This window comes from Rhinolophus sinicus, linkage group LG02 (assembly GCF_036562045.2).
Source record: "Rhinolophus sinicus isolate RSC01 linkage group LG02, ASM3656204v1, whole genome shotgun sequence".
Taxonomy (NCBI): domain Eukaryota; kingdom Metazoa; phylum Chordata; class Mammalia; order Chiroptera; family Rhinolophidae; genus Rhinolophus; species Rhinolophus sinicus.
The window spans coordinates 117,217,242-117,235,119 of NC_133752.1; the positions used below are offsets into that span (position 1 = coordinate 117,217,242).

Here is a 17,878-nt window from a genome sequence, read left to right on the forward strand (position 1 = left end):
TTCATAAGATAGTTGTTCAGCTCTGCCCCTGGCATGTTCAGTTCAGTACAGTGTTGTTGCTATTTTTCTTTTAAATCTTCAGGCTTCTCATTCTAAATGCAAAAATGACCCAAGCTCCTTTATGTTTTCATTCTGTAATTTATTCTTGGAGTTATTCCTCATGTTTTATTTAATTTTTTTTAGGTTTGCTTTCATAATGCATTTGTGATGCATGTATAAGTTTTAATATGAGGGGATCAATATTTTCCCTTGAAAAACATACTTTTAATTTTGTAGACGTCAATAGATTATTATGCTTTGCTATATAGAAATTCACCGTATAGGCAACTTTTTAAAAAGCATAGCTATTCTGCAAAACGTAACACCTATTCAGACTGAGAGAAGAAAAGAAACAAAGATATTAAAATTCATTTTGTACCACCACGAATTTTTTCATTAGTTGTCTCTTTTCTTATAGCCATTTTTCCCCATTACTACATTTCTAAGACTCCAAATGGAGAATTACAATTCTGGAAGGTGATGGAATGAGCTGAGCTCCACAGATGCTGAGGCAGCTAGTTTACTATTAGATTTCGAAGGCAACAATTCCAAACTGATGCCTGAGGAGATTTGTTTTTATTTGGAAAACAGAGAACTTGAGATGAATAAAATGACAGCTTTACAAGTGCTATTCAGAACTACTATGTGAATAAGTAGCTTACACAACCAGACATATGGATAAACAAAGGAACATGTTAACTGCCATTCAAATATCATTACTGCATTAATGTTATCTTCCTGAGTATGAGGTAAAATAATTTATATAACTGTGTATAGAAGTATAGAAAAATAAATCACCATATACAAATTTTCAACAATTTATCATCCAACATAATCCTCGACAAAAATGCTAACAAATACCTGATTCTTCTTGCACCATTTCACCTGTTCCCTTTATTTGAGCCGTTAGAGATCTGTAATGACCTCCTCATTGCATCAGACCATGGTGGGACTAACCACATTCAGCACAACCAATTGTTCATAATTGGGTTTTGTGAACTGTGCTGAGTATTGGGTATTTTCTATTGAAAGTGTCTTCTACGTGATTCCCCGCGAGTCCCTTCCATATCAGCTTTTCAATTCTTCCAGGAATAGGGTCATGTTCAGAGCTACAAAATCTTTACAATGTGAAAAATGGAGGGCTGCCATTATCATATATAAAAATGTGCCTCAGTTCTGGATGAAGATCTATCTGGTCTGAGATGCAAGGGTTCAAATGGCCTCCCTCACCAAGAATTAGTGTGTGTGCATTTAAATTACATCAGGGAGTCGGGTTATTATTTAAAGCAGTTGATCCCAAATACTGGCCCCACATTGATTCTACTCTGTGAGTAAGTTCTTATCCATTCATTGTGAAAGATTACGGTAGCAAGGTTTTGATAAAGCTATTTTGTTTTAATTTTGAAATTACCTGTTGGTGTCATTCTTATGAAATGATGGGTGTAGCTAGTGGTAATATATTGGTTTTTGAGTCCATACTTGAATAAAGTGAGGGTTGACAACTACATGTCAGTCCCACAGTTATCTAGACTTTGCTGGTCTATAAAATCTAAAATTTAGTATCAAAAATTTTATTCAAAAATGTTTTGAGAAAATTAGTTATTCTTTGAATGAAAAGACAAACATCATCTAACAAAGTTTCACAGACATTACACAGATAAATTGCTGATTAAGTACAACTCTAATTGTAAAAGGCAGAACAACAAAAACCACTGGAAAAAATAAATAGGAAAATATTACTATCAGGCTGGGAAAAACTGAGCAGGACAGAAAGCCCAGAAGCTGTATGGGTAAAAGTTATAAAATAACAGATTTAGGGCCTCAGTTCCCAAAGTAGTCATTTTCCAAGTGCGTTCAGTTTCAGCAGAAATCTAAGTTATCGTAATATAAAAAATACCCACTAATAAATACTAATATCTCTACTGCTTCCATGATTTATACTATATATATATTTCCACTCATTGTGTCAATAAATAAACAATTCAAATTCAATATAAATTTATTGCTAAGTGAAGTTGCAAATCTTATAAATGTTTCAGGATTTTGTGAAGTTGGTTAGTAATTGTTTCATGCATAAGCACAGTCACTAACAAATGAGGATCCAGAACAGTTGGGCCAGTTAACAGCTACTATCGAGGTCCTTAGGCAAAAAAAAAAGAATATCCTCTACCATTTTTGCAAAATAGGTCCTCTTTATGATCATCCTGGGAAAGTACCAATATTGTGAAGGGCTGATTAAAGTGCTAGAATACAAATTTGACTTGCACCTTACCCACTATCAAAATAAAATAATTGTGGTCGCATGTTTTAAGCATTAGCTAATCTTTGGAATTAAACTTAATATAAGATAAAGTCAACTTAATTCCTTGATTTCATTGTATCTTAAAGACAAAAACTAAATTAATTGAAACATATTTACTATAACATTTTGGTCCTTAAAAATGGAATCACTTAAAGTAGACTTCTTGAATCAACTCTTTGGATAATTGAGACCACCTGTCCATAAATAGTAGATAGATGATAGATGATAGATAGATAGATAGATAGATAGATAGATAGATAAATCTAGATATAGATAGATAAGCAAAGACTGGGAAAAAGTATTTGCTGCATCTACTACAGATAAAAAGTATCTTTATATCTTTACTATAAAAAAAATCTACAAATTAACATGTAAAAGATAAATACCCAGTATAAAATGCCAATGAAGATTATGAATTTAGAGATAAGATTATGAAAACAGATTATGAATTCAGAAGAAAAAATATAAATAGCCAATAAAGCTATGAAGAGATGCCTAACTTCACTAGTATTCAAGGAAAAGTAAAGCAAGTTAAAGCAGTAAGCTAATAGTTTCACCCATCAAGTTGGCAAAAGTTAAATGTAAATATATATTTATTAAAATCTAAAATAAACATACTCTTTGACTTGACACCTAGGGCCTATTTTGTATTAACAAGGAAACATAAAAATATGTACACAGGATGTTCATTGTAGCATTATTTGTAGTGGCAATACAAAGAGCTTACTAGAAAATTTCAATAAATGTGGTTCATTCATACGGTGGAAAATCATTAAAACAGTGAAATGTGATCTGAAAAAATGTCTAAAATGAAATGTGATCTGAAAAAAATGTCTAAAATACAATACTATGTGAAAAAAGCCAGGAGCAAACAAATTTGTTCAATATCATTTCATTTCTGTGAATATATATGTTTGGCATGTGCACACGTACACGGAGACACATTAAAAATCAGGCGTGATATTCCCCAAATTCTTAATAGTAATTATCTTTGGGAAGTAGAATTGGTAAGGAAAGGGAATTATTCTCACTTCTTGATTGATATATATATATATATATATATATATATATATATATATATATATATATATATATTAAATGGTTAAACTTATTTTCTGTGTGTTTTTCAGTATTTTCAAATGCAGAAAAGAAGAAGAAGGAGGAGAGGGAGGAGGTGGAAGAGGGGGAAGAGGAGAAGGAGGAGGAGGAGGAGGAAATAACACCAGTGATGGAAGCAAGGCCTAGGATCTTGTCTGAGACTGCAGACGCCATCCAAGGTGAGCGCTGGGGCTGCCAGTGCACACGGAACCAGGAGTGACATGCGTGCACACCCAGACACATGCTCCCTCTCATAGTCTAGCTCAGGCCCCTTCACATGGGGCCCAGAGATCCACAAAGATCAGTGTATAGAATTCAGTGGGTCTGTGAATTTGAAAGCGAAAAAAATGTGCATCTGCACTTTTATTAACCTCTCATTGAAATTGAGCAGTTTCTAAAATTAAGAAAAACACCATAGACAACACACTCCAGAAGTGTTAGCAGTATCTGCAACTTTGTCACCAAGAGAAATGACAGATGTTTTCATATCTCTTTACAATTATTATAGACATCTCAAAAATATTGCCATGAACTTCTCTGCCTTTAAAATACGTCATTTTAGACCCTCCACTAGATCTTGTTCTTCAACATAGTAATAAACACATCGATTTCTCTATTACAAATTTTAAGTTTTTAAGTATTTTGATAACTGTATCTTAGAATCATTGGCTTCCTTTGTAAATCTTTTTTTATATATATAATTTTGTGTATTTAGACATTATCTGGAAAAGGAATCCACAGAATTTACCAGACCACCCAGAGGGGTCATGGTATAAATATAGCAAGGTAAGAATCCCTGTTAAGTGTACTGGGATCTTGGAGAGAGTACATTGGGCAACATGGTGCCGGGTTGCCGTTTAGAGGTTTGCTGCTTACTCTCTACACACTGCCGGAAGATGGCCTTGAAGCCTCGGAAACCTCTAATCTGTAGCAGGCACTTCCCCAAGTGCTGAGAAGACGATGTTCAATGAGCAGGCAATGAGTATTTCACTGAGCTGCAATTACATCTAGAGAGGTGGGGGGAGGGGCCAGATAGAAAATAAATGGGAGTAGGGGGTCAAATAAATAATTACAAATACAATTAAATTCTATGAAGAAAATAAAAGACCATGGACAGGCATTTGTCTTCTTTTCTAAGTGCATCAAGAAGCCATAGGGGTCTTAAGCAGGGCGGCAAATTAATTGCAGAAGAACAAGGGGTAATGGTGGTTTGGAATATGGACACGGAGAAGTGAAAATGGAGAAAAGTAGAAGGAAATGAGTTATGCTTGGTTGCTGATCAATAGTTTCCTCATTCCACTTAAGGAATAGAACATCCATTCGTGAGATTATAAAACGAATCTGTAGGTTAGACAACATAATACCTGAACAGTTCCATTAAAACATGAATCAAACTAGTTATTTGACATGATACAGAGAGGCAATGGTATGGCTGGATATAAGCTTAGGCTGATAGGTAGAAGTCCTACAGAAGACTGACCTATATCTTGTCTGCAAATACAAGGAAAACAAAATCAGATTCTGTGAAAACAGTATGTTGACAAAGTATGCCATTCCAATTAACCAGTAAAAATTAGGAATCATACCATATCCAGAAGACTCGAAGAACCAAATGTCTTGGAATTGTGTTTTCCACACAAGACGTGCATGACCACACTTGCCAGATGAAAGCATCCTCCCCTGCTAGCCAGTTCCTAGCAACGTTGAGGATCTCTCATCTCTCATAACAAGGAGCTCTCAGTTCAATGACACATGGCTCTCAGCAGCAGCAGCTGTGTGATCCTTGTGAAGGCCTGGCAGCCTCAACAGCTTTGGCAAAGAGCCTTGCCTAACAATATCCCCAGAAGAATCTACCAGGGATGTGATACAACACAATTATGTTGCTGCTTCTGTTGTCGTTGCTCTTGTCATTACTATAGCTACCATTTATTGAGTGCCTACTCTGAGCCCTGCCGCTTACCGGCAATTTTATGTATATTATCTTATTTAATCCTCAGACAAGCCCATGAGTTAAGTACTACTCTCTGGATGTATTGTATACGTGTCATGTATGCATTGCATGATGAGTGAAAATCTGTCTAATAGACAAGATAGAACTTCCATCACTGTAGAAGTTTCTATTGATAACACTGGGCTGCATGCTTAAGCAAATGTCCCGTGCTCTCCAATTCAGTAACCACTAGCCACATTAGGTATTGAGTTCTTAAAATGTGGCAAGGGCAAATAAAGAACTGAATTTGACATTTTATTTATTTAAATTTTCTTTAAGTTGATGTAAAGATAAAGTTAAAGGGTCACATGTGGCTAGTTGGCTACCATACTGGCCAGCATAGGTCTAAGTCCAAGTTTACATGGCTAATGAATACCAAAAGTAGGAGTTCAATCCTGAGATCATCTGGTTCCAAAGCTGTGCTTTAAAAGCTAGTGCGAGTTGGGGTGCCGTAAAGGATGTTGTCATGTTTGCAACATTAGAGCTTTTCCGTGGGTGCTTATATGCTGGCACCCTGAGCCGTCTGCCACTGAAAATTCTACAGACAGTGCTTCCTACTATGAGCACTGTTGTATTAGAACTTCCTTTATGTCCATCAAGCTAACCTGATGTGGGGGTAGGAAGCAAAACTAATAGAGAAATTATTGCGGCTAGATATTTTCTGTTTGCCTCCTAGAGATTTAGCAGGAATCAAAGCAGACAAAAAATCTCTGCCCTCATGGAGCTTGCATTCCACTGGAGGAAATGTACAGTATGTTAGCAAGTTAAATATGCAGAGAGGAGGGTAGAGAGTGTTGGACGTGGGGCACAATGTTGGATAAGATAGTCAGGGAAAGCCTCACTGAGAAAGTGACATTTGAGTAAAGACCTGGAGGAGCTTACAGGGTAAGCCATGTGTGTAACTGGGAAAACACATTTCAGGCAGAGGGAGTAGGAAGTGCAAAGGCCCTGAGGCTGCAATGCGACTTATGTGTTGTAGAAAGGGGTGATGGGAGCAGTGTGGCTGGAGCAGAGTGAGTGAGGGGTAGAGTCGTAGGAGAAGAGCTTAAAAAGGTATTTAATTATGCTTGTTTGTATGTGGGTTTTAAAAGGTCTAGAAAAATACCCACCAAATTCTAAACAGTAGTTGCTCCTGTGGAGTGAGGAATAATCCTTTTTGAAGAGCTACTCAGTTTTAATTTTATACACTGATATATTATTAGAATATTACAATAGATAGGTATGGCTTTTAACATTTTAAACTAGTTTGTTTTTTCAGAGAAGAATCACAAAACAAAAGACCACATAGAAGTCTAGTCCATGCCAAGACATTAAAAATAACTCTCCAAAGCACCAATATTTTCACAGAAAGTCACTCAAGAAATTTCTGGTCAAAATTGTGAATTGATATTACAGGATGATTCTGAGTGTTAAAATTAATAAAAATGACCTTGGTGCTATGAGTTTCATGTTAAATGCCTGCTATAACAATGATAGTGCCACACCAATAATTTACATCACACATCCTGCTAGATAATACAGCCTCTGACAGTGGATTTGCCTTTACTTCTATTGAATTTAGGGAATTTGTATATGAGAGTATTATGAGATGGCACCATTGTGATTCATTAAGCAAGCTGTCAGCCTTAATAGAAGATAAGCATGCCCTGAAGCAATTGTTAGAAGAAATTGGCTAATACGATGCGTTAGATTCTTCAGTCAACACGTAATTGCACATTGAACAAAAGTCCTACTGGGATGTCACTGAGACATCTCAAAGCTTACTTCCACTGACCTCCATAAGATTAAGTTGGGATTTCATTCTGTCTCATTCTTTGCTCACTTTTGCTAGAATAGTTATTCTTCGCAAAAACTATGGGACCTCTCTCTTCCTTCCCCCCTCAATTTTTTTTTTCTCTTTCCTTCCCAGCTCTCACCTTTGGTTTCTCTTCTGGCTCCCTCTGTTTTCCTTATTCCCATATATAGTAGTGCCCCTTATCCACAGGGGATGTATGAAACCATGGATAGTACCAAACTCTGTACAGTTGACCCTTGAGCAATGCAAGTTTGAACTACACAGATCCACTTACATGTGGATTTTTTTTTCAATAAATATAAATACTGTTTCGATCTGCAGTTGGTCGAATCCATGGGTGTGAAGGACCAACTCAAAAGAGTCAAAAGTCACACATGGATTTTCAACTACATGGGTGTTGGAGCCCATCACCCCCTCATTGTTCAAGGGTCAACTGTATATACTATGCTTTTTTCCTATACATGTATAATTATGATATAGTTTAATTATAAATTAGGCACAGTAAGAGAGTAATAAAAATAACTAATAATAAAACAGAAATATAACAATATACTGTAATGAAAGTTATGTGAATGTGGTCTTTCTCTCTCTCAAAATATCTTATTGTACTGTACTCATCTTTGCACTTAAAGGAAACACTTTACAGCTTCTCTTTGGCGTATCTGAATTGTCAGCATCACTGCTCTTGAACTTTGGGGCCATTATTAAGTAAAATAAGGGTTACTGAACACAGCAGTGTGATACCTGGACAGTCAATCTGATAACAGAGATGGCTACTAAGTGACTAATGGGTCGGCTACTAAGTGACTAATGGGTAGGCAGTGTATACCGTGTGGAGATACTGGACAAAACGGGATTCATATACTGGGTGGGACCCAGTGGGACAACAGGAGATTTCATCATGCTACCCAGAATGGTGTGCAATGTAAAACTTATGAATTGTTTATTTTTGGAATTTTCCAATTTAATATTTTTGGACTATAGTTGACCATGGGTAACTGAAAGTGTGGAAAGTGAAACTAGATAAGGCAGTGACGACTCTGTCTCTTTTTCTAATTTATATCAAATGTTCATAACATGAAGTTGAAATATGTTTTAATAGACGTTTTACTCTTTCATCTTCTTTATTTACAAAGAAAAGAAACAAAAATTGGGAAAAGACCATAGACACGCAAATAAATTAAAATGCTTTTCACTTGTTTTTTAAAAAACAAAAGAAAGAAATACAAAGGCTTGCTCAGGTGGATTCCTATCACTATAATTGAGGGCAAGGTGTGCGCTGTGCAAGGACTGGCCTGCAGGTAACTCAGTCAAGTGTTGTTCTGGTGACCAACAGGAAGACATTAATTAAAAGAGAACTTTTGGAAAAAGCATGATAAATATGGGCATCTGGGGTGCCAATCTCTATTCCTGTGCCCTTAACAGACATTGCCAACAAATCACAGCCCCCCTGCTCCCCTATTCTGGTTGCAGCTTCAGGATCCTTCTCAACACAGCCCCAGGTTGCCACCCCATTTGTTGGCATTAAGGGTGACACTTACCATCCTGCTTTGGAAGTAGCTCTTGTAGAGTCATCTGATGTTGAGACTGGGCTGTACCACGTCTCCAGAACCACAAGGTAAAGACAGAAACAGTAAGTCTCCTTAGTCTTGGAGAAGTCCCTCAGAGCTATTACTTGGGTGAGCTGATTAGGGCTTTGCTCCAAGGCACCAAATGCAATGGCAAAGTTTTCATAATTTTTAAAGGTTTTGTAGTTTTTTCTCCAGTATCACTGCCTCTCTGGCTATAGGAGAGAGGGTTCTCTGGCCAGACACAGACCCTTCAGTAGCTGATATACTGTATGGAAGCAGGCAGGGAGCAGACGGCAAGAAGAGGTAGCCCACGGCCCAGGTTCCTGTCTCCTCTTCTGCTTCTTCTCTCCCATCCCACAGCCTGCCTTAGCACACGCGTATTAACTCAAGACTGCATTTTCTGTGCATTGCCTCAGACCCCAATTACTGTTTAATGTAACTCTAGAGTGACTCAGTCTTTTCATATGGGGTAATGGAACCAGTCTCTCTACATACTGTGGTTTCCCGAAAATAAGCCCTAACCTGCAAATAAGTGCTAGCATGATTTTTCAAGAGGACATCCCCTGAACATAAGCCCTAATGCGTCTTTTAGAGCAAAAATTAATATAAGACCCAGTCTTATTTTGGGGAAACACAGTAGTACCTCTTTTTGGTGTGAATTGGAGAAGTCTTAGAGCTGAAGCACAATTTGAAAATATACATCAGGGGCCTTAAAAATGCCTGTCTCCTTCAAAATACAATAAAAGTGTTGTTCATTTTAATGAGCACCTCCTTTTCATTGGTGATTTAGTAAGTGGGGAAGAGTACTGAGAACGCTTAAGGTGTCATAGTGTAATATTAATGCATTGATTTTATCTTTTGAGTTTTTGTAGTTCTTACCACAATGATTTGGGAAGGATGAGGAATACTGAAGTTAACTAGAGCTGCCCCTGGTCAATAAAGGGCTATTTGTTTCAACTTTGTTTATTCTGTGATTTATTAATGGGATGGGGATGTTTTTGTTTGTTCTTACTGCTACCAAATAAAACAATATTGCAATACTTACTGAACGGGTGCTTGTGAGGAACAAATAAAGACGAGTGAGAGACTACTTTTTGGACACCAGTTCTATACAAACACACAGTGTTACTGAGGTATTGTCGTATAGTTCAGCTCCTTCAGGTTCCTCACTGGTTGAATTTTTAAACTGGTCCTTTTGTAGTCATGGAAGCACAATGTACATCTGAATAAAGAATAGAATAACCACGTCAGATCCACGTTTCTGACCATTGCTCGTGCCCCACGTCGCCTCCTGAACTTAAATTGGCATTTTGTTCCATTGACTTTCCTTTGTGTTGTCGGGAGGAACTAAAAACTGTTTCTTCTGAGTAGAAACAGCACAAATCAAAACAATTCAGAATAAAACCCAGAACACTGAAAAATCTTAAAAAATAGGTAAGTTGAGAGCAGTGGTTTTCAATGTACACTTCCTGCCTGCAGCAGCAGCAAAACTCAGGGACACAGAGTGACTTTCGTCGACCAAAGTCACTTGTCTTCATGGGCCCCTTCCTTCATTAAAAATAAATAAATAAATAAAATTAATATTTCTAGTCTACGCTGATGTAAAGATGAATATAGTCCAGCTTGGAGTCATTATTATATATTCACTGTTGTTATGTTAATGATGAGGTCTGACAATAAAGTTCGCGAACTCATCCTAGAAAAAGTGCTACATCCCTCATTCCTGAATATCACTACGGTCACCTTTGAAGTACTCCGGTGGAAAGCTATGCACTGACACCAGCACCTAGTCCACTCTTCAAAGCAATTTTGGAACTCTTTTTTTTGGAATGGCCATCAGAGATGTCGTCATATTACCCTTGATGTCCTGAATGTCATCAAAATGTCTTCCTTTCAATATTTCCTTTATCTTTGGGTAAAGAAAGAAGTCATTGGGGGCCAGATCAGGTGAGTGGGGAGGGTATTTCAATACAGTTATTTGTTTACTGGCTAAAAACTCCCTCACAGACAGTGCTATGTGAGCTGGTGCATTGTCGTGATGCAAGAGCCATGAATTACTGGTGAAAAGTTCAGGTCATCTAACTTTTTCATGAAGCCTTTCAGCATTTCCAAATAGTAAACTTGGTTAACTGTTTGTCCAGTTGGTACAAATTCATAATGAATAATCCTTCTGATATCAAAAAACTTTAGCAACATCATTGCAACAAGTTCACGAACTTTATTATCTGACCTCATATTTTCTTCGGATTTTAAGAGAGATTAAAATCAAATGCTTTTCATGGGCCACTAAAAATACAGTGAGCTATAGGCACTATGCCTAGAATGCCAAACAAATAAGTTGGTCCTAGAATCACCTGAGAACTTGGAAATGCAAAACCTTGAGCCCTACCCTGGACTTAACCAGAAACTCAGCACCGTGTGTTTAGACAAGCCGTCGAGGTGATGCTGAACCACATTCCAGTCTGCTAATGACTGGCACAGAGAATTCAAAGCTAGGTAAGTAGAACCTTACTCTGTAAAAGCTAAAAACTCTCCTGATCAATTTCAGGTTTTACTAACAGAGTAGGCAAATGACGTCCACTGTTTCAGGTCTGTTTTCAGAGGTCAGGATGAGTAGTCATTCTTTTGACTATTTGTCACATTTGGCTTTATCACATAGATGTTTAAAGTCTTGAAAAACAACATCATGCAATGGATTCAACCACTCAGATTTTAAGTTGTTATAGACCAGCGAATTTATCTTGAGAGAGAAAAAGTTACATACACTCTAGTTACAGTCTACACACATCTATATAAAATGATATGTGTGTTTTAAAAATCACTGCAACGTCACACAATAAAAACCACAGGCCTTATGAAGTTAGGGCACATCAATGTCATTGATGCATTTTAAAAAAGAGAGAGAGCGAGAGAGAGATCTAGGCACCACTTTTTTAGCACCATCTGCTCGCTCCTGGTCCTCCCACCTTTCCCTGAGTCACTGCCTGTGCCATTTGGCTGCCTGGCTCCTGGTCCCTGTGTAGCCACCCCACCTGTATTTGGCATTCTTACAACATGACAGACGTTGACAACTTGCCTAAGGCGATTAAAAGATGAGTGAATGCTTTCAAAAATCTTAGTAAAGTGTGCACAGATAGAAGCCAAGTTCTATGAGTAAGTTCATGATCTTGAAAGAAAGTACGCTGTTCTCTATCAGCCTTTATTTGAGAAGAGATTTGAGATCATTAATGCAATTTATGAACCTACAGAAGAAGAATGTCAATGGAAACCAGATGAGGAAGATGAAATTTCAGAGCTGCTGAAAGAAAAGGCCAAGACTGAAGATGAGAAAAAAGAGGAAGAAAAGCAAGACCCCAGCGGAAGTCCTGAATTTTGGTTGACGGCTTTTAAGAATGTTGACTTGTTCAGTAACACAGTTCAGGAACATGATGGACCTATTCTGAAGCACTTGAAAGATATTACAGTGAAGTTATCAGATGCTGGCCAGCCTATGAGTTTTGTCTTAGAAGTTCACTTTGAACCCAATAAATATTTCGCAAATGAAGTGTTGACAAAGACATGTAGAACGAGGTCAGAACCAGATGATTCTGATCCCCATTCTTTTGATGGACCAGAAATTATGGGTTGTACAGGGTGCCAGATAGATTGGAAAAAAGGGAAGAATGCGACTTTGAAAACCATTGAAAAGAAGCAGAAACACAAGGGACGTGGGACGGTCCGTAGTGTGATTAATACAGTTGCCAATGACTCTTTAATGTTTTTGCCCCTTCTGAAGTTCCTGAGGGTGGAGATCTGGGTGATGATGCTGAAGCCATCCTTGTTACCGACTTTGAAACTGGTATAATCCCAAGATCAATGTTATACTTTACTGGAGAAGCTATTGAAGATTGATGATGATGATGATGATGATGATGATGATGATGATGATGGAGAAGGTGGAGAAGCAGACGAGGAAGGGGAAGAAGAAGATAAGGTAAATGATCCAGACTGTAACCCAAAGAAGGATCAAAACCCAGCAGAGTGCTAGCAGCAGGGAAGCTGCTGGCCGACCTCCTGCTTCCCTGGAAAGGATGAATTGTCATCTTTTGCCAAGCCTATTTCAAATTTCTTGTTGTTTGTTTTTGTTATTGCAGCCTACAATGAAAATGCCAACTACAATTTTAGTTCTCACCAAAAAAAAAAAAAAAAAGAGAGACAGAGAGAGAGAGAGATAGGAATCTAATAAAACCAGCAACCCAGTTTTCTCCATCTTAAATGGTTAATAAATGCAAATACTTCGAGTATTATGGCATTTTATCTTGAAAGGAACTTAAAGGTCTCTTGTGAAAGTGAGCATCAGAAGGACTGCAGCTTGTGAGTTATTGTGAAATGGTAGAGAATTATCTGAGACGAGACAGAAAGTTGTAACACTAGGTGTGGATGATTGTAGTTTATGACATACATGATAAAATAACAGCTGGTAGATGTTTGAGGTGTGTGCCTGTGTGCCTTTTGTGTATTCATATGCAGCTTGGTTCATCTGGTGCCATTTTCTGCATTTAGGTAGTGTTTCTCTCACATGAAATCATCCATAATCAAATGCAAAATTTGCATTATGCTCAAATCGTTCCTTACTGGAACAAATTCATACCCTCAGACAAGCATTTCAGCATAGCTGACTCTGTGTGTGTATATCTAATGTTATAGTTTCATATATAAACACATATATGTGTTCATTCCTACATCTGAAAGCTAATCCTGTGAGTTCAATGTCATTGTTTTATGTACAACATTAAGTAAAATGGATGAATAAGAGATTGTGTGTATCTATTTATGTTAATAAATGATAAATCCTATTACACGTAATAGTGCATTACTCAAATATGATCCTAAGAAAATTAGTTTGTATGTCAATCCAAACATTTCAATTGCAAATTTGATCAACATCTGTATTTATTAATTCTAAGGAGTGACTGGCAATTAGATTAGCATTTTTCTTAATTTTCCACACTGGAAACAATTATTTTTATTTATGATTTAAAATTGAGACACAAAAATAAATGTTTCTAGGTTCTTCTGGTGTGACACAGTTCATGGCAGTTATAATCTTTGCCCCAACAATTGTTTTAGGAATCCAATACAGGCAGTCCTTGCTTTTCATGGTTCTAACATGCACAAATTTCAGTTACCATAGTTTAGTTAAAATACCAATCTCCCAACAACATGGTTCAAATTTTAGTTACCACGGTCTATTAGCTATGAGGAATACAAAAAAGTCAAAACTTCACTGCCAACTATTCAGTCCCCAAAATAAATAACAAAATCGCTTCACACCACTTTTTCCAAAATGTATCACTTTATTGGTCAGCATGCTTCCGCTATTCAGTTTATGTCTAGATAGCAAAGCATAGGGTTGTGTTGCCTCTTTGTTCCCCAGCGATAAATCCATGTAGGCATGTTTAAAAAACAAATAATTGAGAGAGGGAATTGGCCCAGAAAGGTGAAAATACAGCAAAGAAAAACAAAGTGGTAACCCTGGGAGTGAATTTTAACCTTAATGTAAATGAAGTTATAGCAGAAATTAGTTGACCATGGGAAGGTCGACACTGCTGCAGTTGAAAGACTCTAAAAATGTAGCTAGAAGAACTTAGTGAAGGCAATTTGTCAACATAAATGAGGAAAGTAATTGTGACAAAAGGATGAAGATGTCCCAGGGGATGAAATAGCAGCAAAAATCTTCACATTATAAAAACAATATCAGAGACATTTCATGACAATGAAAGTAGAAAAGATAAAATGTTGAAAGGTGTGTGATGATGCTTGCTTCATATTATAAGGTATACAACAAGAATAAGACAAGTACTGTTCAGACTACTCTTGATAAGTTGTTTTTACAATGAAAGAAAACACCTTACTTCTCAATATTTCTAATGCTTTAAATTACAGTGTACTAACTAAATGTTAGTTTTACTGCTTTTTAAATTTCCTTATACATGTATAACCAACAGTAAATAATATTACATTAGCAATGACATTAATAGTAATTTTAATGTTTGACAAAAGATTTTAAAGGTCACATTTCAGCTTGCATGGTTATTTTTACCATCCTGTACTATGCATAGGGAAGAGTGTCTGCATAACCCATAGAAAATGTGAATTTACAGTTATTTCTATACTGTCAACAGTAATGATAAATTTGATAAGAAGATGTTAGTTTTTTAGAAAACTAGGATAATTTTGTGTTGCCTATTGCCAAAAATCCATCCAAAGTCACTGGTCTCATTTTCATGTAATTACCTATTTAAACAATATCTGAGATTCACGTTGCACATTAATTTGAACCCCATTTGAACTCCTCTAAGGCAATCAGTTATTTTGGTGGAACAGAGCAGGGGAGAGCAAGGGTGTGAGGAAAGCTGTCCAGTTATCGAAAATAATTCTGTCTCATCGGCTCTGCGAAGTCTTGAAGCCAAGTCAACCAATATTCACTGAATTTTTCAGTTAAAAATATTTAGCTAAAATCGATATTTTGATAGTATGTTGAATGATTTCAAGATAGTTTTTACCACCTGTGAAGAATAATGTCTGATAAATTAGATAAACATTTGTATCATCTCCTTAGCAATAGGACATTATAGCATGACTACAAAAAGGAAAAAAAAAAATTAAGCAAAACTAATAGCTTTGCAATAATTCTTTATGGATGTTTTGCAAATCACCATTAATCTACCTTGGGCTGAGCTAGTTTCAAGAAAAGTGCTACCAATTGGGGATTTAAGCATTATCTTTGTAATAATTACCTCCTCTGCCTATATGCATAATTTAGAGATCTAGTAGTTCCCTTTAATCAGTGTGTAAGCAGGATTTTCAGACAGGTTATTAATTAGATTTACACACAACTGCCATCCTCTGTATTTCACATTGAAGGCTCAATGCTGACTTTTACTTGGAAGTCAAGTTCAATTGGAAAATAATAAACCTTTGGAGTACAAGCTCTACTTGTCCCACCAAACATTGACTGTTAGTATGCGATTCAACACATTTTACTACATTGAGATTTAGAAATTTCTCTTTTTTACTGTTGTTTACTGCAAGTAAATGTTTGTATTCTCTGTGATTGTGCCTACATTTACACAACAAATAAATAATCCAGAGAAAAACAAAATATTTCATTAATAAATCAGTTGTTTATTCTGTACAAAACTAAAAAATCAGCTTGATTTTTCTCCTTTTTCCCTCTCACAAAATTACAGCAATTTTTACTGAAATGATTGAATTACCATGTGTTTTGACATTGTGTAGACATCCCTCCAGCCAACATTAAGCAAAATGTTATAAGAAACCTAAAACTCCAATAAATTATTCAAAGATCTCTAAACTAACACGTTTGTATAGTGTGAATGATTGATTGAAATTTGTTGGGATTCCAGAAAAACTAAAACCATCTCAATGAAAGCAATGCATGATTTGAATATTTATTATGTAATTGGCAACTCTGCGGTACATTTGTTTTAACAGAAACAATTGAATATAAAATAACAAAAATAGAGAATTGTACACAAGAGTGTGGAAAGAATTGGCTGAGAAAAATAGAAGTGGAGTACGTTAAATTACACTGTTTATGTTTCTATAATATTTTCATCAGGGCTGATTAACAGAGAATTTTCAGTGTTCCATCTATAAAACGTACTTGTATTAATATGATAGTCCGTTATTAGAAAACTAACTGTGATTTTGAAGAACCAGAACGAAATTATGACTATGTCTATGTAAAGCAGCGTACTTAGACTGGGTCCTTTCAGGAAACATCAGAGGCTAATGCTTACCATCAGCCTGCCTGCCCTGCATGGTGCCATTTTGATACCAATGGGAATGGTTAGTAGTGGCCAACTGTGACGTTCACATTGCAGTTGAGCAAGCCAAGTGGCTACTTCTTCTGAGTCGTCAGATGTTGAACACTGTTCCATGAGGAACAGAGAGGGCATGGCATTCTCTTAAGTATCTATGATGTGCCAAATACTCTGCCACTCGTGGTCTCCCTGTTATTTTATGAGAATTCTTCACACCAACCTTAAGTAACATAGCTACTGTGCTCATTTTACAGATGAAAAAATTAACACTCAAAGAGGTTATATTACAAATAAATCTTCCAAAGAGAAATTTGAATGAAAAAACCAAGGTACAGAGGATATCCACAGGATAATAAATTTCTGTACGTTTTTTTCAAAACATGCCAAACAATAATACATATTGCTTAGGCATAAATACATACATAGTAAATGTTTAAGGATATGGGTGGGAATGATAAACACCAAATTCAAAATGGTCCTTTTTCTGGTGGAAGAAAATGGGGTCAGAGTGCACAGGGGGTCTTCTACTCCATTTCTGTTTTATTTTTAAGCTAAGAAGTAAGCATATGAGTAATCATTGTATCATTTCTTATGCATTTTTGTTTGGCTGGAATATTTTGTAAAGATTTAAAAAGTAAAAGAGAGGTTCAGCAACTTGCTGAAAATCACACAGCTATTAAAGAGGAGGCAGAGCTAGAGTCAACCCCGAGTCTACTGACCCTGGAGGCTGCGTACTGTCTGCTCTGCTTTACACATTGCATCCGCTGGACAATGCCTTCGGAGGGAAACAGTTTATGTAGGAATGGACGGGTTGATCGGGAATCTCCCTATGACCACACACACCAGTGACCAGTGGTGGAGTAGAAGTGGGCCTGTGTTTTGTAGTGAAGAAACCCATTTCACGCACAAGATGATAAAAGAAAATCACACGCATCCCTTTCTTTGCTACATTCAAACTCCCCTAGAAAAGGGAACAAGATGTTATATATATTTTTCAAAAAGAAAAAAAGCTAGTTTATTACCCACTTTAATATTGTAATGAAGCTAAGCAAGTAAGCTGTAAAATTCCATCACAATCATAATTCTTAGGGATAATGTTTTAGGAATAATTGGATGCTGGCTACAGAATTAATTTGTGGTGCACTTTTAAGTTGCTGCTATATTAAAGTTCTTAAAATTGACTTCACAGAATGCTTCTCTTCTTCCCGTTCCTCCCTCCCAATCACTTCTATAGTTCCTAGAGAACTGTGCTTG

The 17,878-nt window shown here is 36.6% G+C and overlaps 2 pseudogenes; one reads left to right on the forward strand and one right to left on the reverse strand.

The window, feature by feature from the left end:
* Nucleotides 1–11,840, reverse strand: part of LOC109437396 (small ribosomal subunit protein uS2) — a 34,659-nt pseudogene extending 22,819 nt beyond the window's left edge.
* Nucleotides 11,841–11,849: 9 nt separating this feature from the next.
* The window catches only part of LOC109437397 (nucleosome assembly protein 1-like 1), a 73,923-nt pseudogene continuing 67,894 nt past the window's right edge, over nucleotides 11,850–17,878 (forward strand).